This window comes from Triturus cristatus, chromosome 11, assembly GCF_964204655.1.
Source record: "Triturus cristatus chromosome 11, aTriCri1.1, whole genome shotgun sequence".
NCBI classification, from domain to species: domain Eukaryota; kingdom Metazoa; phylum Chordata; class Amphibia; order Caudata; family Salamandridae; genus Triturus; species Triturus cristatus.
In genome coordinates this window covers 756,287,111-756,313,881 of record NC_140594.1, presented here as the reverse complement: position 1 = coordinate 756,313,881, position 26,771 = coordinate 756,287,111, and positions in this window count along the sequence as shown.

Genomic DNA, 26,771 nt, shown 5'->3' with positions numbered 1-26,771 from the left:
ATGACATGCTTTCTCTGTGATTCCTGACTGAGCAGGCGCATCAGGCATTGATGCCAAAACCCCCATCCCAGCCCTTGATTGTACGCCTCTTAATCTGAGATGACCTTCTACACAAAACAAGAATGGTCGGAGAGGTCTAATACAAATTCAGCAAAATACTGATTTTCCCAGACTATACGGGAATGGAGCAGAGGAAATCAAAACTGTGTGCGATAGAAATCAGATATATGCTCCAGTACCCAGCTAAACTAAAGGTCATCTATAGCGGTAAAACACTGTTTTTTGACAACCCAGATCAGGTTTTGGAGGGGTCAAGGAACGTCCCCCACTCCAGCCATTGGGAGACCGGAGACGTGAGGAGGAGGTGCTGGAGCAGGTATAATTTTGTACCCACTCCATTTTCGCATTTTCTTATTAAAATGACTAGGTAATTAATTATAAGGACTAATGGTTTGATGTGGCTTTTACTAACCAACCCCATTAACAGAAAGAATACACGTGGGAAATGTAAATTGCATGGCTAAAATAATAAGTGAATTAAGTTTGTACGCATATTAAAATAATAAACGGTGCTTATGTGATCTTATTGTAGTTTTGCGCTTAAATAAACACGCATTAATGTCTTTTGATGTCGCAAATGGCTAGATAAATGCATACACATATGGGTATTAGCAAGGGATTAACACTGTTTTGATTATTTCCATGTATTAATTACGATTTTGTGTTTGTTTGCTTCAGTTGGCCATTTTGGCCTGCCACAAGATGGCTGCCGACTGAAGCCTAAGCTAAATTACGTCGCGTTACTATTGAGACAATGGAAAGGCACCAGAACTGGCTGTGACCATGTCCCCGACTTGACCCGACAGACCATGTCCATGATGACTTCTCCGGGAAGGCTGCCAATGCCCCTGAACGTGAAGAAATGTATCAAATCTACAGAATATAACCTCATGAACCCTGACTGTACTCATGAACTTGCAACAATTTATACATTTTATCCCTGGGAAACTTCCGTATATGTAGCCATCAACCCGTGGACTGCTAATTTCTATTCTTGTATTTGAAACTTATAACGTGTGTGAAAAGGTGTAGATGTTTCATATTGTATTAAGATGTCGACTTTTTGACCAATAGAATGTTCTGAAATCCATATTTGCAACATTTGGAATGTAAATTTTGGTATAAATAAAGGTAGACTAGAGAGGGCTAAAAAAAGCGATCGATTTCTTCTTTTCCCGACCACGAGAGGTTATGCTGACGTAGAGGACGTTGACTCTACATGACGAATTTTGGACTTAGCTGTTTTGCAGAGGACACTTTTCTGACTTAGAAGACAACACTTAGCCAGAATAGGTAAATATGACAAAAGATGATATTGCCGAATTGAATTTAACATGCATTTTAAAATTTTAGATAAAGATTATTGATTTAATTAAGGTGTCGGGTGATTCTTTCATTGCAATGTCTTATTATCGAATGATTATTATAGTAATAAGGTTTAAACTAAAATCAAGCAACTAAATGATCCGATCGACTCATTAAGACAGATTTGGTTCAGAAAACAGAATAGTGGTGTGAATTTCCCTTTATTAGGCGCGGATAGGCTGATTAGGATGAATGTTGGTGTTATGGGCCCCACCAGCGTATGATGTGTGTGTGTGCGTGTGACTGAGGAATCACCTTGTCCGCGGAAAGTGAAGGGAATAGAAGGACCAAATCTGCATCAGTTTCTTGGTAGCAGAATGATGGTTTTTATTGTCTTGATTTAGTGATTAATTGATTTGCGCCGTACCAGTTTTTCTGGTAGCCAGATGATGAGTTTTATTGTTTAAATTGGTGATTAATGGATCTTGCGCCGTACCAGTTTTGAGATAGAGATGATTTCTATTGTATTGGATCTATGATTTTGCTTGTATATAGCTTAATTATTATTGATTGGTATTGATATATGTACTAACATTATATGTTGAAGTTGTGTCGAGTTCTATGTCGTCTTGTACGGCTTCTGGGATGTAGGAAGTCGTGACAGTTCCGTAGTAGGGCAGAGGCAAGCGCTGCTCTCTGGAAAGGCGGAATTGTTGGCACTGTACGCAGGCAGGGGAAACGTGTAACGATTGAAGTTGCGCGTCGCATTGTCTGGGTTCGATTCGGTAGCATCGACGTGTGTTGCCATTAGAAACGTATTTTCTGTGTGAGAGAAGTGTGTATGATAGCGAAGGTTACCTGTGAAAGTCTGGTCTTAGGTACCAGGGATCCTATTGGTATTCCGATAACGCTTATCACTAGAAAGGTAATAGGTACTCTCTGAGCTTGTTAGAAGGACAGGGCAGAGGTAAGCGCTGCTTTGTTAACGTACGTCATAATTCTGTAGTAGGACAGACTGTTCGCTGTTCTCGGGAAAGACAGGATTCTGTGTGAATGTACTACTTTTTCTTGTGTCAAAGTGCGTGAATGAAAAAGGCATTCGGTTAATTGCGAAACTCTGGTTTTATTTCTCAGGAGCATTGCGTTTCCAACCATGTGTCTTAATTCTGGAGAAACAGTTAATTGATGCTTGATTGAAAGGTGAAGTAGAGGGATGTGCTACTTTATCAACGGAAGTAACGATTCCGTAGTAGGGCAGAGGTAAGCGCTGCTCCCGGGCACGACGGAATTCTCGTGAGAAAGGTCTTTTGCTATTCTTTGGTTAGCGAAGCGGACAATGGAGATGTTTATATGTTGTAACTAACATACTCGTAGCAATTGAAACAAAGTCTGCCGAAGTAGTTTTTGTAAAGGAGGGGTAGACAGGAGACAGGAGTCAGGAGCAGAAGCTGCTGCGGCGACTGCTGACGTCAGAAAGACCGCGCTGGGATTGGACAGTGGGTCAGAACAGTAGAAGCGTCCTGATTGGTGTGTTAGTGTGCGCCGCGTACAGATTGGAAGAAGTACAGGGTGACGTAGACGTGCCGGGATTGGTGCGTTGGTGTGAGTCGCGCTGCAATTGGAGGATTGGGTAGTGACGTAGACGCTCCGGATTGGTGCGTTAGTGAGAGTCGCGCTGCAATTGGACAGGAGATCGTACAGTTGTAGAGAGGTCTAGGGATTTACGGAAGACAGGGAAAATTTATTACCACGCTGTAGAAAAGAAGAAAAAGTCACTATTTAGTAGGATCAAGAATTGGTTCGTGAAAGATAAAGAGATTGTGACGAGAGAAGGACAGTTACTTCCTCCGACAAGAACCCCCGCATCCTTCATGGCTGCAAAATATGGGTACCATACGTGCATTTGGTTGGACAATTGGGTGAAATACACTAGGGATGACGGAGTTTTAGCTTTCCCAGAACATGGCTCATTTAATCTGGCCATATTAAGGAACTTACGTGAAAGGATGATGACTTTAGAGCCCCGTCCCAGACCTACGCAGTGTGAAGCGTTGACCAAATGGGAGGATGAGATGCATGAGCGAGAGAAACAGCGAAGTGGTGGTAGATACAGATATATGTTTGGGCGACAGTATGAGCGTGAAAATCATCATGATCGAATGAGAAGGTGGCGAGATGCAAGCATGACTGAGGGACTGTTTCCCGTAAGAACTGTAGGGGAGACGGAAGGAAGAAAATGTGTCGAGAAGCGACATAATATAGAGACTAGGAGATGCGGAGCAAATGAGTCCGAGGACGATGTCCTAGAGGACCTGTTTTTTAAAAGTCCGCCTCCGTACAGACAGGAGTCAGAAGACCAAGGTAATCCCATGAGAGATACCCTGCGAATTATTAAAACAGAAGTCATGACTCCAGAGAATAAAGAAAATAATCCCTTTAGAGAGAGAGAGAAAGAAATGGAGAATAAGGCTGACAATGAATATTCAAGAGAACTAGCGAAAACCACATTAGAATTGACAGAGAAAATCAGGGAATTGACTAAAAATCTAGAAGCAGTCACAGTTCCTGTAACAATAGGTCCAGTTGTGCCCGTTTTTGAGAAGCAGAAAGAAAGCGAACATAGTCTAACAGTTCCGTATGTGAGCAGTAGACAGACTGAACAAACCCCGATGAGAGCAAGAGAGAACCCGTGGAGACATACAATGTGTGAAGGAGAGCTGAATGTCTCAAATACCAATAACCCGTTCTTGAGTCCCGATTGTATAGAGAGGAACAGAATGACCGGAGGATCCATATTAGAACCACAGAGACTGTCAGAACCAGTGAATGTAGAAAAGTCCACAGGAATAACTACAGATGAATTGAGTGAATGATTGAAGGGTTTACAGGGAAAAGAAAAAGAGTCCCAAACAATTGATGTGGCAAAATTACGCCTGGTACTAGAAGAATTAATAGTAGGGACAATTCCGACAGAAAAGCTGAAAAGTTACCAGGATGAGGAGCTGTTGTTCCTTTGTAAAAGTGTTACATGGAGAGCAAAGAATTTACATAACAGGTTAGAAGAAATAGCAAGTGAAATGGGAATTGATATGGACAGGGTAAAAGCTTTGCAAAAGCCTTACCAAGTGGATTTTACGGAAAAAGACATTGAGAACATGAACACCACAGGCCGAATAGGGCAGATTAAGGACATAATCACTTTGTTGAGGAAATGGGGAGATGTGGATAAATGGAAAAGTAGGTGGTAAAAAAGACGAGATGATGCATTAGACAGAACCTTCTCGGCATTTCCAGTAAGAGAAAAGGAAATGGTGGTGACAGAATATCCCATGAGAGAGATTCCAGGAGGGGGATATGTGCATGTCCCATGGACTAGACAAGACATTTTGTCATTTACAAATGACTTCCCTCGACTTCGGGAAAAGCTAGTCGAGTGGTACAGGCAAGTAGACAGATTTGTGAAACTGTCGAAAGTACTGTGGATTGATCTGAATAGCCTATTTGATATAATAGTGCCAGCAGATTTATGGACAGAATGTAAAATTGTAATAGATTGGCCCACAAAAGATTACCCGAGAGACCCCAAAACAGGAGCACCAGACCCGAGGTAATGAAGAAATATGAGCATGTTATGGTATTTTTGAAAAACAAAGTACCTCCCAAAGAGACAGATTGGGTAAAAATAGACCGGACCCATCAGGAGGTGAAAGAATCAGTCCATGCCTATTACGATAGACTAATATTGGCTTTCAAGCAGTTTAGTGGAGATGAGAATCTGGGTGAAAAGAACCTGAGTCATTTTGTATATAGATTTGTATATGGTTTACGTCCTGAGATTAGTGAAATGATCAGACAGCACACAGTGGACTGGCAGAGTAAAAAGATTGATGAGATTTTGAGACATGCTAAATACTTCAGTGATGAGTGAGTCAAAGCAACGAAAGCTGAAGGAGAAAGCCATGTGGGCACAAGTAAAAGTTGCAGAAAGACAAGAAGCTCAGTTAGTTGAACAGGCAAACAACCCAGGAAATAAACCGAGATTTGGTCCAGGAAAGGGGAAAGGTAACATAGATGAGGCTAAAAAGAAGTTTCCCTGCCACAATTGCGGTAGGCTAGGGCATTGGAAATCCGAGTGTAAAAATCCTCCATGTGCTAATAACGAAAATTCGTCATTGAATCCACAGGTGCAGAGTGAGGTGGGTGGTCAACAGCAGCAACAGCAGAAGGCTGTTAATCCACAGAATCAGTTGCCGAAACCGCCTTTACCACAGAGCAGAAATTCCCAGAAGTTTAGCAAAGACTCGGGATTCTACAATGAAGAACAGGTAAACAAACCACAGCGTGGAAGCGCTGTTTCACAATATTGGCTTCGAAATGATGAAAGTGATTCAGAGGATAATTTCTGACGGTGCCGAAGGGAGGAAGAAGAGTGCGTACTTGGCGCAACTCTAGAAATAGACCAGACAGGACCATTTGTAGATGAGAAGGTTAATGGTGAAAACATTACTTTTCTAGTCGACACTGGAGCTACACGATCAACTGTCAGGTCAGCTGATGTAAAGAATCTTCCTCTCTCGGATGAGACAATCCAGGAAGTGGGTGTGTCTAACACACAAATTAGAACGTACCTTACCGAACCAGTAAAGGTCCAGATAGGGAAATTTTCAGAAATGCATCATTTTGTGGTGTGTGATTCCAGTCCAGTAAACTTGCTAGGTAGGGATTTATTGTGCAAGATGAATTGCACCATATTTTGTACACCAGATGGAATAGCTTTTGAGACACCAGATGAAGATGCTCTGTATAAAATTACCATAGCTAACAGAGATTGTAATGTATCTGGAACATATGCTGTGTTCAATCCTGATGAATAACCCCCAGAATTAAAGCAGACAGTGAAGGCAGCAGTCTGGGATTTTACTGGAGAAGATGTAGGCCTCATGAGAAATGTAGACCCAGTGAAAATTACAGTGAAAGAAGGAGCAGTTTTCCCAAACATTCCACAATTCAGATTGACTCCTGAAATAATTGAAGGAGTAACCCCTTTGATTGAGAAAATGATCCAGCAGGGAGTGTTAAGGGAAATATTGAGCAGCCCATGTAATTCACCTATAATGGGACTGAAGAAGCCTAATGGAAAGATCAGAATAGTGCAGGATTTGAGAAAAATAAACAAAATTGTTGTGTCATGCTGCCCCATTGTACCAAATCCATCAGTGATTTTGTATCAGATTCCCCATGATGCAGAATGGTACACCGTAATTGATTTGTGCCATGCTTTCTTCTCAATTCCGTTACATCATGACAGCCAGACGATTTTTGCATTTCGGTTTGGAGATCGTATTTTGGCATGGTGCCGAATTCCACAGGGGTACACAGAGAGCCCCTCAATATTTAATTAGTTGCTGAAGAAATCTCTGGAAAGTCTAGAAATGCCTGAAAATGCAGTTTTGGTCCAGTACATTGATGACCTGCTTGTGGCATCGAAAACACGTGAAGCTTGTGAAACAGACACTATAGCTTTACTGAATCATCTGGCAGATGGAGGGCTGAAAGTATCTCCAGCAAAATTGCAATTCTGCAAGAAAGAAGTACAGTACCTTGGACATAATATTGAGAAAGGGCTGAGGAAAGTGACAATAGACAGAATCAGAATCATTCGAGGAATGAGAGCCCCAATGACACAAAGAGAAGTAAGGATGTTCCTAGGAATGGTTGGCTATTGTCGTCAGTGGATAAGCAATTTTTCCCTGATTGCCAAACCATTGGTAAAATTGACAAAAAGTGAGGTAAGAGACCCTCTTGAATTGAACAAAGAAGAATTGGCTGCATTTAGACAGCTGAAAAACAGCCTATGTGAAGCACCTGCCTTAGGTATGCCAGACTATGAAAAGGAATTTGAGTTGTACTGCAGTGAGAGAAACGGATGTGCACTCTCAGTGCTAATACAGAAACATGGAAGATTGAGGAGACCAGTTGCGTACTTCTCATCAATGCTGGACCCAGTAGCTGTGGGTTTACCAGAATGTCTAAAAGCAGTAGCTGCTACATGCAGAAGTCTAGAGCAAAGTGAGGGTATCGTGATGGGATATCCCTTACGAGTGTTTGTTCCCCATGATGTGGCGATCCTTTTAACAAGGAGCCGAACACAGTTCATGTTTCATAGTCGACTGACTAAGTATGAGAAAGTCATTCTGGGTGTATCGAATGTGATTCATGAGAGATGTGTGAATGTGAATCCAGCTACACTGTTGCCAGATGCTGATAGAGTGGAAATAAGAGATGATGTTGATCATGATTGCCGGGATGTGCTTGACTACTGTACGAAACCCAGACCAGACATAAGAGATTTGCCATTGCCAGAAAGTGATTTTGTGATGTTTGTGGATGGATCATGTTTGAGGACGGATGAGGGATTGTTGAGTGCTGCGTATGCAATATGTACAGTTTCAGCAGTTCTGGAAGCATCACACTTGAAAGGAGTTAAATCCGCTCAAGTAGCAGAATTAGTGGCATTGACAAAAGCCTGCAAGATCGGGAAGAATGTGAGAGTGACTGTGATGACTGATAGCCAGTACGGCTTCGGAGTTGTCCACGACTTTGGCCAGCTTTGGCTACAGAGAGGTTTCCTGACCTCAAGTGGAACTCCTATAAAGAATGCAGAAGCAGTTGGAAAATTGCTTGAGGCGATACAGCTGCCTAAAGAATTGGCAGTCGTCAAATGTGCTGCTCATGGACAGGGTAGTGATTATATCACTACTGGAAACCGATTTGCTAATGACATGGCTCAATATTGTGCCAGACATCAATATTCGATAAATTGGGCCAAAGAGAAGGAAATGTCTTCTTGCTCTTCAATGTTTACTAACATTGTAGGGACGTGGAAAGAAGTGAGGCAGTTGCAGGATGAAGCAGGAGATGAGGAAATGAAGCAGTGGGTAAAAGCAAGTTGTGCCCAAGGGAAAAAGACCATGTTTGGGTCTATCGAGATGGAAGACCAGTAATGCCTGATAGCATGTTGTCAACCATGGCACGGATGTATCATGGCCAGGGACACATAGGGAGAGATGCCATGATAACAGCTTTTAAGCAGACCTGGTACAATGCAAAATTCAGGTTGATAGCAGAAAGTCTATGTCAAAGATGCCTGATATGTCAGCAATTCAATCCAGGAAAGAAAACAGTTGTGAGCCTAGGTACAATAGGTCGAGAAGGAGGACCTTTCACCAGAATGCAGGTAGATTTAATTGAAATGCCCCAAGTCAACAGATTGAGGTATGTTTTGGTGATAGTCTGTTTGTTTTCCAGGTGGGTGGGGGCATTCCCAACTAGAAGAAATGATGGGCTGACAGTAGCTGAGCTATTGTTGAGGGAATTCATCCCAAGGTTCGGGTTCCCAGTGACCATTGAATCAGACAGAGAAGGACACTTTTATAATGAAATCATGGGTTTGATCTGTGAAGCATTGAGTGTACAGCAAAAACTACATTGTGCTTACCGACCAGAGGCTTCTGGTGTAGTAGAGCAAATGAACGGTACCATCAAAAACAGAATAGGGAAAATGTGTTTAGCCACAGGTATGAAATGGCCTGATGTCTTGCCTCTAGTCCTGATGACCATTAGGTCTACTCCAGACAGAACCACAGGTTTAAGTCCACATGAAATTATCATGGGACGAGCCATGAGACACGCGTTTGTACCAGTCAACAAGTTGATGACTATAACTGATGACATGGTTTTGGATTACTGTAAAGGCCTGGCTGACGCAGTCCATTCTGTGTTTCACCAGGTTGGAGCAGATGCCACCACACTTGAGAGTAAACCAGCCCATGATCTGAGCCCAGGGGACTGGGTGAGAGTGAAGGTTCACATAAGAAGAAATTGTTTGGTTCCAAGGTGGGGAAGGCCAAGACAAGTTGTCCTGACCACAACAACTGCTGTGAAGTGTGTTGGATTGAAAAATTGGATACATGCAAGTCACACCTTGAGAGTTCCAAATCCAAGTGAAGGTACTGGAAAAGAGTACTTTGATTATTCAGAATCAAGTGTTGATTCAGATGACGAGAATTCAAAGACAAAAGAAAACCCTAGAAGGGGGGAGAAAGTGCTAAGACCAGTACAAATTCCGCAAGGAGAAGTCCCGAGGAAGACACTGCAGATTGCAGAGACAGGTTCAGATCCTGAGAATAATCAAGGAATCTCAGATACTACCAGTAACGAGCACAGAAAACAGAAGAGAAAAGAAAAGAACATTCCAACAGAAGAAACATTTACCCCAGATGAAAGAGTAGAAGAAATTCCACCTGAGATAATTCTTGAAGGAGAAGAAGGGACAGAAATAGAAAGAGAGGGACAGAAATAGAAAGAGAGGGACAGATTTCTGCGGAAAACCCCCGAGGAGGTGTAGGGTCTACACACACTGAGTTAGGTGAAGGGACAAGTAGACAGCAAGAAGATTGCGTGTCGGAGACCCGAGGAGGGACAGAAGTAGGGCAAACAAAAGATGTGGAAAGAGAAGCTGTTGGAGAAGAAGAGTCAACTGAAACAGGATCTGAAGGAAGTGAGAACGAGATAAATGAAGGTCGAGTTCTGAGAAAGAGAACTTGGATCAAAGAGAAACAAAAGAAAGAAGTCAAATCTAAAAGAAATGCAAAAGGAGATCTTTGGCCAAATAAGATAAAGAGGCTGAGATATCGACTGACACGAGTTAAACCCTCGAAAGCTGAGCAAGTGAACGAAGTATCAAGTCAAAATGAAGCAATAGAGGGAGAGACAGAAGTGTCTGAAGAGAACAAAAGAATAAGAAAACCCAATCAGAAGTATAAGTCACCGGAATGGACGTATGTGGCACTGCCTGAACTTGAAGAAGAGGCAGTAAGTCAAGGAAATCCAGAGGAGGCTTTACTGAAATTGGTTGAGGAAGACGGAACCGAAGAAATCCTGGGAGTTATCTTGTCCGATATTGGAGAAGAAGCGGATGTTCAGGATCTTCTGAATTGTGATGATGAGAAGGAAGTGAAAAATGATAAGTTGCCAAACTGAGTAATTCCAAAGAAGGCCTTTGAGAAAGAAAAATAAAGAGACTGAAATTAAGAAATTTGAAGAGCCGGTATAACCTGTTAGGTACTTAGTGCCTTGAGGTGGAAAATCCAGTAGTGGAGTAAAGAGGCTAAGTCAAAAGACACGGTCAATTTAACAAGATGGCTAACATAGATGTTAACAAGAGTAGATGCACCTTTATGAAAAGGTGGTGCAAGATGTGCTGCTGCTGTACAGGATTAATAATGCTTCTTTGGAGCGTACTCGCTCTACTGATCTCTTTCAAAGTAACATTAAATACATTAGAAGGACATACTGAAAATATGACTAACATAGAGAAGAGTTCACCGAAGGTAGTTCCGACTAAAACAAGTAGTGTACATATACATCAGGATAGGTCTATAAATGATTTTTCTAGAAATGTGTTTTCCAAGTTGTTGTATGAATATGTAAAAACAATGGACGTAAGGGACTGCTATGTCTGCATGCAGTTACCTGCATCTGTTTCAGAAGGAGTGACTTATCATCACCTTCCAACTACTTATGGAATTTCATGTAGTGTGTTAATTAGTATCTTTTATCAAGTAGGGAAATTAGATTATAATTTGTCAAATGTAGATAACATTCTTGGGCAATTGCCTATGAATAATGAATGGAATCCTGCTAAAGAAGCTAATGTATTAGGTGAGATTTTTATAGAAACTAAGGAACTAACACTGGAATATATTTTTAGAAATAATCTAACCTGTAGTTTGAAGAAAGAAGAGAAAACATTTCTAGACATGGTTGAGGAAAGGAGATTAGAAATGCATAAAAAAGCAGAAGGAAATAAAATAAGTCAAACTGTGTGGGATATTGATAAAGAAAGGGAGCTGAAGAATGAACCCAGTCCAACAATGGCTATTGATAAACCACAGAAGGGAAATTATGTATTATGAGAAGGAAATCCCAATATGATTATTATTTCATAGGGATTAGTGAGTGCCATGATACATATTTTATTGCAACCGGATGGGGATTTAGAGGTGGAAATGATCCAGTCTTTCCTGGATTATACTACATTTGTGGGAATAATGCTTATTATAGGTTGCCAGACCATTGGTATGGCACATGTTATGTTGGCCTAGTCTTTCCTAAAATCTTTCACATGGATAGAGTAGAAAACGCTGAACATAATAACATACTAATGCGTAGTAGAAGAGAAACTTGGGCTGAAATTGTAGGTGATATTTTTGGAGCTTTGATACCAGCAGTGGGAATATCTTTAAATGCAAACAATATTCGGAAATTGTCAACAGTGGTGGATCGCTTGTCAACAAGCACCGCTGGAGGTTTCTTATTGGTAAACACTGAAATGGTTGCCATGCGTGCTATGGTAATGCAAAATCGACTTGCCCTTGATATCTTATTGGCAAAAGAGGGTGGAGTCTGTGGAATGCTGAAAGTTCAACATTGTTGCACTTACATTCCTGATGAAAGCAAAGATCTAAAAGTTTATATCAAAAATATTACAAAATTGCAATTTGGAAGCAGAAAGTATCTGGACTAAAATTAGTAATAAAATGGCTGCTATTAAGAATTTCTTAGGTAAAATAGGTAGGACCATTATTGGTAAAATATTATTTCCACTAACATGTGTGATTTTCATATTATTGATGTGTAGATTAGGGTGTATGTGTTGTAGATATAGAAGAAATAAAAAGAAACTTAGAAAAGAAATTTATAAAAAGAAACAAGAAAGGGATTTGGAAGAAATAGAATTAGAAGAATGGAAGGAGAGTATGTATGGCAAATCCAAACGAGAAGGGGAAACAAGACTTTGAAAAATGAGCAAGAACACGTTTTAATTTCTACCAAAAGGGGAGAAAAATAAATTTGTGGGTTTTTGATTTTTTGTGGTGATAAAATCACCAAAGGGGGGATTGCTGGAGCAGGTATAATTTTGTACCCACTCCATTTTCGCATGTTCTTATTAAAATGACTAGATAATTAATTATAAGGACTAATGGTTTGACGTGGTTTTTACTAACCAACCCCATTAACAGAAAGAATACACGTGGGAAATGCAAATTGCATGGCTAAAATAATACGTGAATTAAGTTTGTACGCATTTTAAAATAATAAACGTTGCTTATGTGATGTTATTGTGGTTTTGTGCTTAAATAAACACGCATTAATGGCTTTTGATGTTGCAAATGGCTAGATAAATGCATACACATATGGGTATTAGCAAGGGATTAACACTGTTTTGATTATTTCCATGTATTAATTACGATTTTGTGTTTCTTTGCTTAAGTTGGCCATTTTGGCCTGTCACAAGATGGCTGCCGACTGAAGCCTAAGCTAAATTACGTCGCGTTACTATTGAGACAATGGAAAGGCACCAAACTGGCTGTGACCATGTCCCCGACTTGACCCGACAGACCAGGTCCATGATGACTTCTCCGGGAAGGCTGCCAATGCCCCTGAACGTGAAGAAATGTATCAAATCTACAGAATATAACCTCATGAACCCGGACTGTACTCATAAACTTGCAACAATTTTATACATTTTATCCCTGGGAAACTTCCGTAGATGTAGCCATCAACCCGTGGACTGCTAAATTTCTATTCTTGTATTTGAAACTTATAACGTGTGTGAAAAGGTGTAGATGTTTCATAATGTATTAAGATGTCGACTTTTTGACCAATAGAATGTTCTGAAATCCATATTTGCAACATTTGGAATGTAAATTTTGGTATAAATAAAGGTAGACTAGAGAGGGCTAAAAAAAAGCGATCGATTTCTTCTTTTCCCGACCACGAGAGGTTATGCTGACGGAGAGGACGGTGACTCTACATGACGAATTTTGGACTTAGCTGTTTTGCAGAGGACACTTTTCTGACTTAGAGGACAACACTTAGCCAGAATAGGTAAATATGACAAAAGATGATATTGCCGAATTAAATTTAACTTGCATTTTAAAATTTTAGATAAAGATTATTGATTTAATTAAGGTGTCGGGTGATTCTTTCATTGCAATGTCTTATTATCGAATGATTATTATAGTAATAAGGTTTAAACTAAAATCAAGCAACTAAATGATCCGATCGACTCATTAAGACAGATTTGGTTCAGAAAACAGAATAGTGGTGTCAATTTCCCTTTATTAGGCGCGGATAGGCTGATTAGGATGAATGTTGGTGTTATGGGCCCCACCAGCGTATGATGTGTGTGCGCGCGTGTGACTGAGGAATCACCTTGTCCGCGGAAAGTGAAGGGAATAGAAGGACCAAATCTGCATCAGAGGTGCATGCTCGAGGCGATCCCAGGTATAGGCGTAGCCCCACAGGACATCGTAGACGACTGTCACACAGAATATGAAGCAGAACTGGACTCACCTACAGCCACCCCGGCTGCAGAATGGATCACACGATGGACCCGACAGATGTGGATGACACTGTCGGGTCCTGCTTTCCTGACAGAGAGGCAGAGACTGTCACCGCCCTGGGTTAATATGCCTGGAATTTTGCGGTACTCCACATGGAACTAATAAGTGTTCTCTTTACAGCTGTTTGATGCAGTTTATCTTTCTTTTGTCTATATTAGTCAGTGATTTTGTCGGCATGCTTCTGAGGTAGAAGTATAGGGTAGGGGGTTGGAACAGGTATGCAAAAACGTTTTTGTTTGTGTCTCTTGTTTTTCATGTTCATGGTTGTTGATAGCACTTAGCTGCTATACTCCGGTAAGCACACAGCTTATTAATGTACCACCTGAGGTTATGAGGTAAATTCACTGGTTGCACCAGGCACCCTCACAAACAAGGTTTCACTCACTAGTCTGCCCCCACACAATTGTCGCTCAAGGATAGAGTACCTGTTTGGTTCCCCAAGGTGTACTGACCATACTTCAAGCACACAGATTCTCCTGCAAGGCCTTTCGGACCATTCCTCAGTTGAAGTGTGATGTCATGGTGCCTCCTAGGGCCCTGGGGGTATTTGGTGATTAAATGTACGCAAGCTTCAAGACACTGATTTCACATTTCTTTTCAGTGAAGTGATCTGTGAATATTTCAATCTCACCAGTCCATCTGAGACCTCCCCAGGGAGCCTAGGAAAGCATTTAAGGCGACAATAAGGGATAAGGCCCTTTCAATGATCCGAGGCAGAGAGTGAGACAGAGAACTGGAGATCACAGAGTTGAAGGAGAAGATCCTCCTTTATGAACGCACACTTGCACTTAGACAGGCAGGAGCACACCTGACACTTTTGATGGGGCTGGATGCATCCCCCTGACATAAACTACTGGACACAGCCAAGCTTGCTCGGACTATGTCCAGATGAGATTTATGAGCATGGCAATAAAGCTGGCAAGCCCATCAATTGGCTGGCACAAAAAGAGGAAGGATCTAAAATAATTGCTCAATTGAGGGACATTCAACAACAACTTCAATTGAAAGAGAATGAGATTAAAAAGCTAGAGGCCAGGGTACAGGTGACTTCACAATTGACCTACCTAAAAGATATGCATTCTCTCTTGCATCAATACAAAGAACTAGGGGATAGTGAAGTTGCTCATCTAGGAAAATATTCACAGTCTAGATGATTCGGGAAGGAGAATGTCCAGAACGCACCTTACATTGGCTGTTAAGGAGAGATTGACATTGCATTCAACATTCATAGAGGATTGTGACAAAGGACTGGGAAGAACGAACCTCTAGCGAAAAAGATATTGGGAGCCTTTAGTGCGTACTATAAAGAAATTTACACGTCACATAAAGGCATTGCTACTGGTCAAATAGAGGGCTATTTCAATTACATGGCCCTCGTACTGTTAGAAAACAGTCATGTACTGTTCTTAAGCAAAGCAAATTTCTTTAGATGAGATCACCTGAGCCATAAATAATATGGCTGGCCAAAAAGCTCCAGGGTCAGATAGGTTCACTTTGGAGTTCTACAAGGCCTTCATCAGATTTTTTTTTAATATATGAAGTAAATCTCATAAATATAAACACTCATTTGCTGCTTGATGCAGAAAAAGTATTTGATAGGAGGAGTTGATTTATTTTCCATTCATTTAAATGTTGTTTGTTTTTAGTTCTTACTTTCTTCATTTAGTTTCTTTTTTGTACACAGCCCCAACAGCCTCTATATATATGTTAATGGTTTAATATTCTCTTCCTTTTCATTACACAGAGAAGTTACACAGGGTTGCCCTCTATCCCTCTTCTTTTTATCCTTGCTTTAGAACCTTTCTTTGCTTAATATTCGACCTAACCGAGATATTACAGGATTTCATTATGGTAGGCAGCTTAAATTGGTAGCAAATGCTAATGACTCTTTGCTGTTCCTATCTATTTCATCCTCTTCTCTGCCAGCTCTCCTCGCTGAGGTAAACAACTTTGCTAAGGTTTCAGGATATAAAGTAAACTCTGATAAGTGTGAAATTCTCCCCCTTAATACATTTTGTTTGGTCTACCATGACAATTAAATATTTGGGAGTATGGTTCACAAATAATGTAAAAGACACGTTTCCATTAATCTCACTTCCATTATTGCAAAACTTTTGTCTAAAACAATCCATAGCATCTTATCAAAATTCTTGTGGCAAAAGAAAAACTCCAGTTGCCTCTTACCGAACTACAATGCTCTAAAGAAATTGGTGGAGTTGAGTTTCCAAACTTTCAATCTTACTATACTGCTTTCTTTTTTAATCATTTCAAATATCTTAATATTGTTGCCATTTCTGATTCTCCCTATTTAAATACTGAAAATGTGTCAACTGAGAAGAAAGGGAGAAAGAACAACTCAATATCAGTCCATACTCAGTAGCCTTCATCCCTTTCCCCTATGTCTATGCACTTAAATAAAACATCATGTCCCAGCTAATGACATTTCTAAATTTTTCATTACGGTTTAATAAATTGATTAAGCTTTGTGGCAGAACTGTTTTTTGGAAATTCTTGAGATGCAATTGCCTTTTATGTATTAATCAACTTATCACAAATAATGGATGCATTCCTTTTCAACATGCACACATTTATTTACACTTGTGCAATTTCCTTGCTCACAAATATGCATTACCACATGCCACAATTTTCACACTTTACAAAGTCTCTCTTCCACCCCTCGATTAGATACTCCAGATATACCCCATTGCAATCTCTTCTTCAGCATCTATATCGCACCCACTCCATCAAGAGACAAGACACAAATTGATTTACAATGGGTCACTCCACTTATGGAATAGAATCTGGGCTAAAATACGTAAACCTGCTAGAATAGTGAATTTAATCCAAACGCTATTTTTTTGTACCTAATAGACTCCTGATTACTCCATGTTCATTAAATAATATAAATCTCACCATAGCTACAAATTGTTGGTCATGTGATGCTCCCTTAGCTAATCTCCATTTTTGATTTTGTTTGAATCTGTTTTCATTGTATTTAACAGCATTACAATAATTAAATATGCAAACACAACATATACAGTACAACACATTATACCTCCGGTGATTATTGTTGCCAGTGTGTCATGCAGAGCACTGCGTCCCAGACTTAGTGTCATCTATTACACGTGGCTAATGTGATTGCGGGTCTCCAACAGGTGAGGAGTGACCTGTAATTTGTTGCTGGTCACCAGAGGGGGTTACGTCTGTAAGTGAGACTGTGTGCACAGCTTTAGAGTGATAACGAAAGCGGGGTGTGGACAAAAAACGGGGGTAACGAAGACTAACTGGAGCGGGGATTAGGTCGGCAGGGCCTCTACGGGCAGCCGAAGTGATAATCGCTGGGCTGTCATTTTTAGGTCGAGGACTACCGGTCTGCCGAAAGGCAGAACCGGAAGTCGGAGAATTAATGACTTGGAGAAGAGGGCTTGATCCAGCCCCTCTTCTCCCCTGTTCTCCATTGGCTGGCATCGTAAATGCTGGCCAGCCACTGGAGAAGAGGTCAGTCACTCCATTTAGGCCCCGTCCTTTTCGGATCGGGGGGCGTGTTTTTTGCGAGAAGTCTCAAGGAGGAGACAACAGCAAAACACGCCCCCGAATCCGAAAAGGACGCTGCCTTTCTCCGAGGCATTCTCTGCCTCAGAGAAAGGCGGTGGTGTCTTCCGGTGCCCTAGCTTGTAAACAGACTCCGTGTCACTGAAAGCCTGTAGTGTTCTGTCCTTTTTTTTTTTAAAGATTCTACATTATACATATCCCTTTTTGAAACCCAGGAGTTTACTTTAGTGAGCCCTTAGTGTCATTGTATTGGTTTTACGTTAAATTTGATGGTTTTATCCATTTACTGAACACTGAAATATCACTTTTTTTGTTGAAGATTTATATCGCGCTAGCTCGACCCGAAGGTTTTGGAGCCCTTTACATGAGCACCAGTTATGTCACACAAAAACGAATACATTTTTGGTAGGCACAGGGAGGAGATTAAGTGATTTGCCCAGAATGCTGAGCCGACGCCGAGAATGGAAACCGACCCCCCAGCACCAAAGTCAACAGCGCTGATCGTCACGCCACATCCTCTCCCCATTTCACACCAGTGTTGGGCAGAGGCACTGCAGGGAAACGAAACTCTGCTGATGCTTAACGCTGCTGCCTGCCATAGGCTAAGAAGCCTGGATTCCATGAACAGATGCAGCCATTGAGGTGCGAGGAGCGGTGCTTTCCCTAACCACAGTGACTGCACCGGTATGCTGGGATTTCCCCTGGTTGGCTGAGGCCAGCTTTTGGTTGTTTACAGCCTACAGTGTCCTCGAGCAAGTCGAATAAAAATCAAACCCCCTCCCGCCCTCCCCTTGGATGTGCTTGAAGGAAATGTTTTTTTTTTTTTTTCTACAGGGCGAGCGAGTCTGTGCTGGAAAACAACGTGCCACGGTATTTTTTCTGCCCGGTACTTTTGATTCAGTGATCAACCGCATGATTCATAAATAATTACGAGTTGTTGCAAGCACCCTCCCCGCCCTCCCCCCACTCCCTGTGAAACCCAGGAGTTTACTTTAGTGAGCCCTTAGTGTCATTGTATTGGTTTTACGTTAAATTTGATGGTTTTATCCATTTACTGAACACTGAAATATCACTTTTTTGGTTGAAGATTTATATCGCGCTAGCTCGACCCGAAGGTTTTGGGGTTCCAGTTCGGCCCTGTTGTTGAGTATCCTACCCAGGGCTTTAAGTGGGATAAAAAAACATGGGTGGGGGTGGGGGACGGTGTTGCGCCGGGTCGATACGAATTGTATTTTGCTGTCTCTTTTGTCATTGCATCCAGGCATAATGATACAGCAAGTAACATGCTACCTACAACAAGTTAGGACTATTGGCTTTGTCAATCGTTGTTAGTTGCATAAAATAAATTAGCAGTAACTGTGGCTTGTATATAATATTGAGAAAGCATCCACTTGAAGCCCTAGTGACACCACGACAATGTTACTGCTCCTGAGTTTCAAAAAGAGACAACAATATAATCATGCAGTGGCTGAACTCGACAGATTAAGAAATATATCCCAAATTATATATAACAGTCGGTAGACGCATGCCTCTACAGTGTTCTATTGTATTGTGAAACCAGAATTGCTCAAGTTCGTATCCTTTCAAAGTTCCCTTTTCAAACAATCATTATCAACGCCAAGTCTGGCCCTGGCACGGTAGTGCGATTTTTGTTTAGTATTAATAAAATTTGACACTTCAGAGAGCAGTTTCAGCAGAGAGGACAAAGAAGGAATGGGCATGGGATCCAAATACTCATCATGCATATTAGTCTGGGCCACGGGCATTTTGCGATGCTGCAGCGTTTTCCCCATAATTATGGGTTTGCCAAACTTCCCAAATAATGCTCGCATAATAAATCTCGCTTTTGAGAGTGATTAAGCTATTGACATTGTAAATAACAATGCCGTTTCTTTAAATGTTTTAAAAACATAAACAAAAAAAAGCATTTACAATGCAACGGTCTCGGCATTGTTAAAGTTAGAGCTATTGGCATTGCTCATGACAATGCCGTTTCTTTAAATGTTTTAAAAACAAACACATAAACAAAAATAATGTCATGAGCAATGCCAATAGCTCTAACTTTACCAAGGCCGATACCATTGCATTGTAAATGCTTGTTATTGGAGTTGGTGTGCAGTCTTCGCGTGTCTTGTTGGCAGTACTCGCTGTTCGTCTAGTGGTCTTATTTTTGATTGTTATAATATATACTCCCATGCGTCTTGTGTGCGAAAGGCCGTATCAGAGAGTGAGATCAAAGAGTGTGTGGGGAAGTCCGCGTTCCTACCTGTTTGCTATTGGTTCTACTTCGAGCTCTGGGGTCCCATGTCCTCTGAGAAGTTCATGCAGTATTGTGTCCCAGCATTCTGCCATTGGGATTTTAGGCAGGCTCAATGCGTCCTCCCTGCGTAGTGCTACACTTTTTGCCATGACCCATACCTGTAGGGAGCGTTCCTAGGCATGCGCAGCTGGGGAGTCAGGCGAGCCCCATCTTTTTGTAATCAGTCTTTTCGTGACAGCCTCAGCGCCAATAACCGGGAGGTGAATTTCAGGTTATTGGTGTTTGTGTAGAGGTTCAGAATGCAGGTCTCCCAGTTCGAGGGTATTAACTGATCTGTGAAGCGGCTCAGTACGGACACCACTGACTCCCAGTATTCTCCCAGTTTCAGGCAGTTCCATATCATGTGTAAGAGGTCTGCATCAGCAGCCTGACAGCGTGGACAGGCAGCATCAGCGCCATCGTAAATTCTATTAATTTAGGCTGGGGTGAGGTATGCCCTCTGGGTGATTAAGTATTGTATAAGGCAGAATCTCATATTTCGTGGGACGTTGACTGGCCCTTCCAGTACCCTGCTCCATTCAGCATCTGTAAAGGGGCGCAGCGCGTCCGCAGAGATAGCAGAGGTGTTGCTGTGTAATACCTGAGGGAGGCGGTGAACCATTTGACGAGGTGCCTACCCTGGTCCATCACATGCAGGTATTGGATGGTTAAGTGTGTTGGGGGTTCCATTGTCATGTCCCCCCCAATGCTTATGTAGTGCTGCTATGATTGTTCAATGTGTGAAGAACTGCCCCTGCGCTACCCCAAAGCTATCGACAAGTGAGGCAAAGGACACTAAGGTCCATTCCTGGTACAGGTCTCCCACATCTTATAATCCATTTTCCATTATGTTTCGTAGCTCTCGGGTTGTGACTGGGCCATGCCTTTTAGGTGTGCCTACCAGTGGGAGTGCAGGGGCATACAGCTTAAAGCTGCATGTCAGTAGTAAGCTTCTACGGTAGCATCTGTGTGCTACATGTAGTAGTAGCTGTAGCGGTGGCTTTTGCTTGTTGCATGGGTGGGTTAGGGAAAGCATGGCTTGGCGGGTCAGCACCAGGAGGCCGGTCGCTGTGTCCCCCAAGTGCTGCTCCGAGAGCCATCGGGCTACCCATTGCAGTTGGGCGGCTAGAGCAGAGCTACCTCCCCTGGTTTGTCGGCAGGTAAAGCTTCCGGAGAGCTACTCTGTTGCGGGAGGTCCCCCAGATATGTTCCCGTACCATCTTCTCTAGGGTTTTAAAAAGAGCTGGCAGGAGATATATGGGAAGATTAGCAAAATAATATAAGAGACATGGCAGAACTATCATCTTCATTAGAGCCAAGTGGCCCATAGTTGTTAGGGAAGCGACCACCAGAATGCAACCTGTGAAAGTATAGATGTCTTTGCCCTGCCTAGGTTACCCTTGAGCAAGTCCTCTGGGCGCTGATACATACGGATCCCTATGTATCGAAAGGTCTGCGTCTGTCACTCGATGTTTGTGCCATTGAGTGCATAGTGTGGGTTGGGGAGGCCTCATCAAATGGATAAAGGCAGGACTTGGATGCATTGATGACTAGCCGGGACATGGCAGCAAACTCCCCAAGAATGCGTTCTACCTCCCTTGAGATTGAGTGCACATCTCTTAGGTATAGAAGGAAGTCGTCAGCGTATAGTGAGACAATGTGCGTGCTGTCACCCCATTCTACACCCTTCACCCAGAACCAGGGGCGTAACACAGGCCCCCACAGCCCCTGCGGTGCGGGGGGCCCCCAAGCTCCAGGGGGCCCCCTCAGCACAATACTCTGACCGTAGAGCTCTTGATTGAGCCTGGAGGGGGCCCCTCCACGTACCTTGCAGGGGGGCCCCCTCCAGTTTTATTATGCCACTGCCCGGAACATCCCTGCTTGTGGCTCTAAAGAGAGTGAAACAGCAAGGGGGACAACGGACATCCCTTCCTAGTGCCTCTTTACTCCCTGGAACGGGGCGGATATGTACTGGCCAGTCTGTACTCTCACCACTGGATCTTTGTATAGTAGCCAGATCATCCTAATGAAAGTCTCCCCGAGCCCATTTAGTGGCAGCACCATGAAGAGGAAGTTCCACTCTAGGGGGTCAAACGCTTTCTCCAGGTCTAAGATCAGGCATCCCGTCCGGGCCACTGTTCCGGTGAATATTTAGAGATCCTGAAGAACTGACCAAGGTTTTGAGAGGTGCTTCATGTTGGGAATAACCCATTTTGGTTGTTGTGCACGAGTGACTGAACCAAGGGCGCCAGCCGGTCTGCGAGCAGTTTCTCCAAGATTTTGTAATCAGTGTTTTTTTGTTTTATTATTTTTTAAATTATTTTTATTGATGATCAGGCACATAACAGAGCCCACAAATCACATCCCAGGTTAAATACACAATGTACAGTGTCAATACGACTAGCGTCTAAGACATAAAAGCAACACAAGCTTATTGACAGGTATCTACCACAGTTACATTAATTGTCGGGGTATTATAATCGTCCAGTGCACCCCATTCTGCACTGAGTGTCCATCACTCTGTTTGCTCAGACCTTAAGTACTGTATGAGCGGGTCCCAAAAGTCTTTAGGGCGAGAGGCTTCTGGTAGCTCCTCTGCATATACTTCCAGCTGCTCCTTACAATATGTTGTGTCCGTAATCCAATTTCTTAGTTCTGGCACCCATTTGCTTTCCCACTTTATAGCAACTCGCCTTTTGGCCAGCTGTAGAGCTACAGCTAGTAATTTACGCCTCTGGGCCTGTTTCACTTTGTATAAGTCTAAAAGGCAGACTTGTGGTGTATTGGGTATTGGCTCTGCCAGCATTATTCCCCGGGCGTTTGTGACTTTCTGCCAGTAGGTTTGCATTAGGGGGCATGCCGAGGCGACATGTATGAAGTCTGCTTGTGTAGTGCTGCAGCATGATATCATCCTCACAGACGCTGTATTGATATAGTTGTGCGGGTGTATAGTATACCTGCTGCAGAAATTTAAAATGAATAATCCTGGGATTACAGTTAGGTGTAAGTGTCTGCGTAAGTGCACAGCAGTATTCCCAGTCTTCTTTAGACAGTGGACCATCTAGCGTGTTTTCCCATCTTTCTAGAGCCCGCTCATGTTCTCGGAATTGCTCCCATTAGGCTACATTGTATAGTCTAGTTATGAGACACTGACGTGTGGGTGATGTGAGCAATGTTTGCAGGGAATTGTGTGTCGGCGGCTCATGAGGAAATGTGGGGTAGATATCTCTCAGTGCCGCTCGTAATCTGAGGTTTGCAAATAACATTAACGGTGTGCGGTGAGCAGCCGACATGACGTCTGTGATATGAATTGGCCATTGGGAAATATATCACCCATTGTACGCATTCCCATCTCACCCAGGAGTGTTTGCATTTTATTCTCCTGCGTTACTGTTATCTGAGGATGATGTCATAGTGGCAGGGCAGGGGCATACGCCGGGAGTTTGTTGGCCCGTCTTGTCACTGCGTACCATGCTGCAACTGTGTTGCGCACTGGGTTAATTTCAGCGCCTGGAGTGTACTGCTTCGGTTTTAATAAAAAAAACAGCTTGGGGTGTTGAATGAGCATTATTGCTCTCCACCGCCACATACGGCAGATATGCATGCGGGTGTATCCAGTAATGCGCATGCTGTGCTTGGGCGCAATAGTATTAGACATGCAAATCTGGAGCTCCGAACCCTCTTTGTGCATATGGCCGGATGAGTTCCCTCCATCCTACCCTAGGCTGTTTACCTACCCACGTAAGAGTGGTCATGCATGTATGCAGTCGTGTGAAAAACTGTTGTGTCAACGCAACAGTTTTAAATAAAGGAAGCAGGCAGCACCACCATTTTTTGTATGACAATTGTGTCAGCTATTGAAAGGGGTAATCGAATCCATCTGGCAACCTGTCTCTCCAGTTTTTGAGGGTAGTGCCATAGTTTTCGCATATTAGCAATTCAGGGTCTCAATGTATCCAGACCCCTAAGTATTTTAACCTGCTCTGTTTTCCACTGTAGAGGAAAGTCTAATGGGGGTTGTTCCGTAACAGGTGTCAGAATAATCACAATGGATTTAGTCCAATTTATACTCAGTCCCGAGTAATGTTCAAATCGTGTATATTCTCTTTTTAGCAGGTTTAAGTTCTCTTACGGGTGGCGTTTTATAGGACCATATCGTCCGCATAAAGCGATATGCTAATGAGCCGTGGGTGGAACTGCAGTGCTGTTAGCGTGTTTTTGCCTGATTTTGCACGTCAGTGTAGTAGTAGTCAGTAGTCATAGTTTATTGTATATGATTAATTAAAATCTTTACAATTTCCCAAAAAATAAAAATATGTCTTTACATACACAATTAAAACCAGGCAACATTGATGTGATCCCTTTGGTTATTAGCTAAAGTGCAAGTGCTAAACCATCGGCATATAATATTATGAATGCGTTATAAAAATATTTACTGAATACATCATTTTCATTGCTAATACCGTGATAGTGCTTTCAGTGTTTTAAAACAACAAGCTGGATAAATAGAAGGCCCTGATTAAAATAGCAGGTACCTGGAAAAAAGTGCAATTATACAGATGTAAGATGTGTTTTAAAAGCAAAATTCTGTGGTCCTGCTAATTAAATTATCTATTAATGAGTTTTACATTCAGTCCATTTGTTGCATAGATGAATCAGCTAGGCCCCTGCCGGCATTGATCATACTTCTTTATTTTCCTCCAGATTAGCTTGCCGTAAAAGTTTCCTTACTTCTGTCAGGTATTTTACTCCCCGGCAGGCCAAGATTATAGAGGAACCTTCCAACCAGCGTATCACGGCTTGCCTGCACGTGCGAATATTCAATTCATTGAAAATGGGTTTTAAATACTGTCTCCTCAGATCAATAACTACTGGGCATGCACATAGCAGATGAGTTAAAAATTCCTTGTAAAAGCCACATAATCGACAATGAGCTGCTTGTTGTTTTTTTTTTTTCCAAGATGGCTGTAGGTCTTTTGAATCATGCAAGCCCATCCGATAGTCTGTGAAGCTCTTTTTCAACTGCAGGCTAAAGTGGGCTGTTAAATAAGCTTGCGGCTTTAGAGATTTGTAAGAATTAATCACAGTCCACCCATGCCGACGTTTGGAAATTGCTTTTTTATCTTCCAGAAAAGATTTCTTTTTTGCTGCGTCGTTTCCAGCTCAGCCAGTGATGTTCTCAAGTAACTTCCCCATGAGTTTGGTGTTTCTTGATCCATCTGGTGTTTAATTTCATCCCAGCATAAACTGTTCATTGTCTCTGTATCGGAGGAGCGGAATTTATGACATAGCTTAACGAAGCTGCTCATACCCCGGAATTTCTGATTCTGGAGGCCAAATTCCAGCCGGACCTGAGCTGGAGAGGCAGACTTTGGCAGATTGAAAACGGCCTCATAAACCTTCGTCTGAACTTCGTTTAACAGATCAGCCTCCTTGCCGCACCAGATGACTAGACCGTATGACAGTGTAGGCAGGATTTGCGCAGCCATCACTTTTAAGAGGTGGTTATGGTTCGGGCAGTCTAGTTATTTATACAGTAATCTGTATGCGAAGATTAACGATTGCGCTTTGGCTTTTTCGGCCAATTTGTGTTCCTTGTGTGTTGTGCCCCACCCTATTATTATGCCAAGATATTTGTAGGGCGCTTGCTCTTCCACCGTTGCCCCTTTTATAAGCCATTTAAACATAATTATTTTTGTGTCCACTAGACGAACAACTTTGGTTTTCTCTTTGTTTAGTTCCAAGTTTTCCTGGTCCAAATAGGTTACTAGGTTATTTATCGCTCTTTGTAATCCAATGGGACTTTGGCTCAACACCACAATGTCATCTGCGTACTGTAAAAAGGCAATTGGCTCATTGGCCAGATTCGGCGGATGACAATCGGCTGCTTGCATGTGTTTGCTGATATCTGAGAGAAACAAGTTAAATAGGCTTGGCGCTAAGACGCAGCCTTGTTTTAGACCTTGCTGCGTATGGATGCTTGAGGTTGCACTGCACACGTTGGCCAATTTCACTCTTGCCCAGGTATCATTGTATAAGGCAATTATTGCATTCAGTAATTTACTCGGCAATCCCCATGCGTTTAGTTTTTCCCAGAGACGGTTTCTACTCACTCGGTCGAAAGCTGATTTTAAATCAACAAAACATGCATACAGCCGTGTTTTCTTTTTTTACCGCTTTTTCCGTTAAAAGTGCCAAGATGGCCAAATTTGTTATTGTGCCCATCCCTTGCCTAAAAACCATTTGAAACTTGGGAATTAGGTTCTTTTCAGTTATCCAATCTTGCAGCTGGGCTAGGAGACAAGAAGCGTAAAGCTTGGCCTCTACATCAATCAGAGATATCAATCTGTAGTTTCCAGGCTTACAGTGATCTCCATGTTTGAATATTGGATGGATTATGTTCCCTTTCCAGGAATTGGGGACGTTGTTCTGAGTATAAATCTGATTGAAGAGCGGCGTAAGATAGTCCAACCAGAAATCTGGGTCATTTTTAAAAAGCGCATTGGGAAGCCCGTTTGGACCTGCCGCCCCCTCGGTCTTTAGTTGTTGTATTATGCCTCTTAATTGTTTAATGTCGATCAAGTTGCTTAGTTCATTACTACATGTCTCTAGTCCTGATTCTTTACGTTCTGCCCGATCCTGAATGAGTATTGTTTTTGTTTTTTCCGGTTCGAGGTTGGGCTATGTACGGCTTCTACGGCCCCTGATACCGTGCTGCTGTGCATGTTTCGCATGTGTTGAGTCCACATTTCCTCTCCGATTCCTGCTTCTTGTTGCAGTCTTGAGCCTTTAGTCAAATTATTTATAATTCCCCAAAAGTCCCTACTGTTTGGCAGTTTGCTTGCACACAGTAGTTTTGTCCAGACGGTTTCTTTATACGCTGCTTTCGCATCCTCAACATCTTCCTATAGTTGTCCCGTATTTCCTTCAGTTTACTTTTATCGATTTTACTGCCCATTCTTGCCACCCATGTTTGTACTCGCACCTCTCTTGTGATCTTTCTCTTTTGATCTCGTAATTCAATATTAAACCATGGTTCCCTCCTGGTATCTGGCCTTTTTTGGCTTCCATGGATGGCTGGAAAT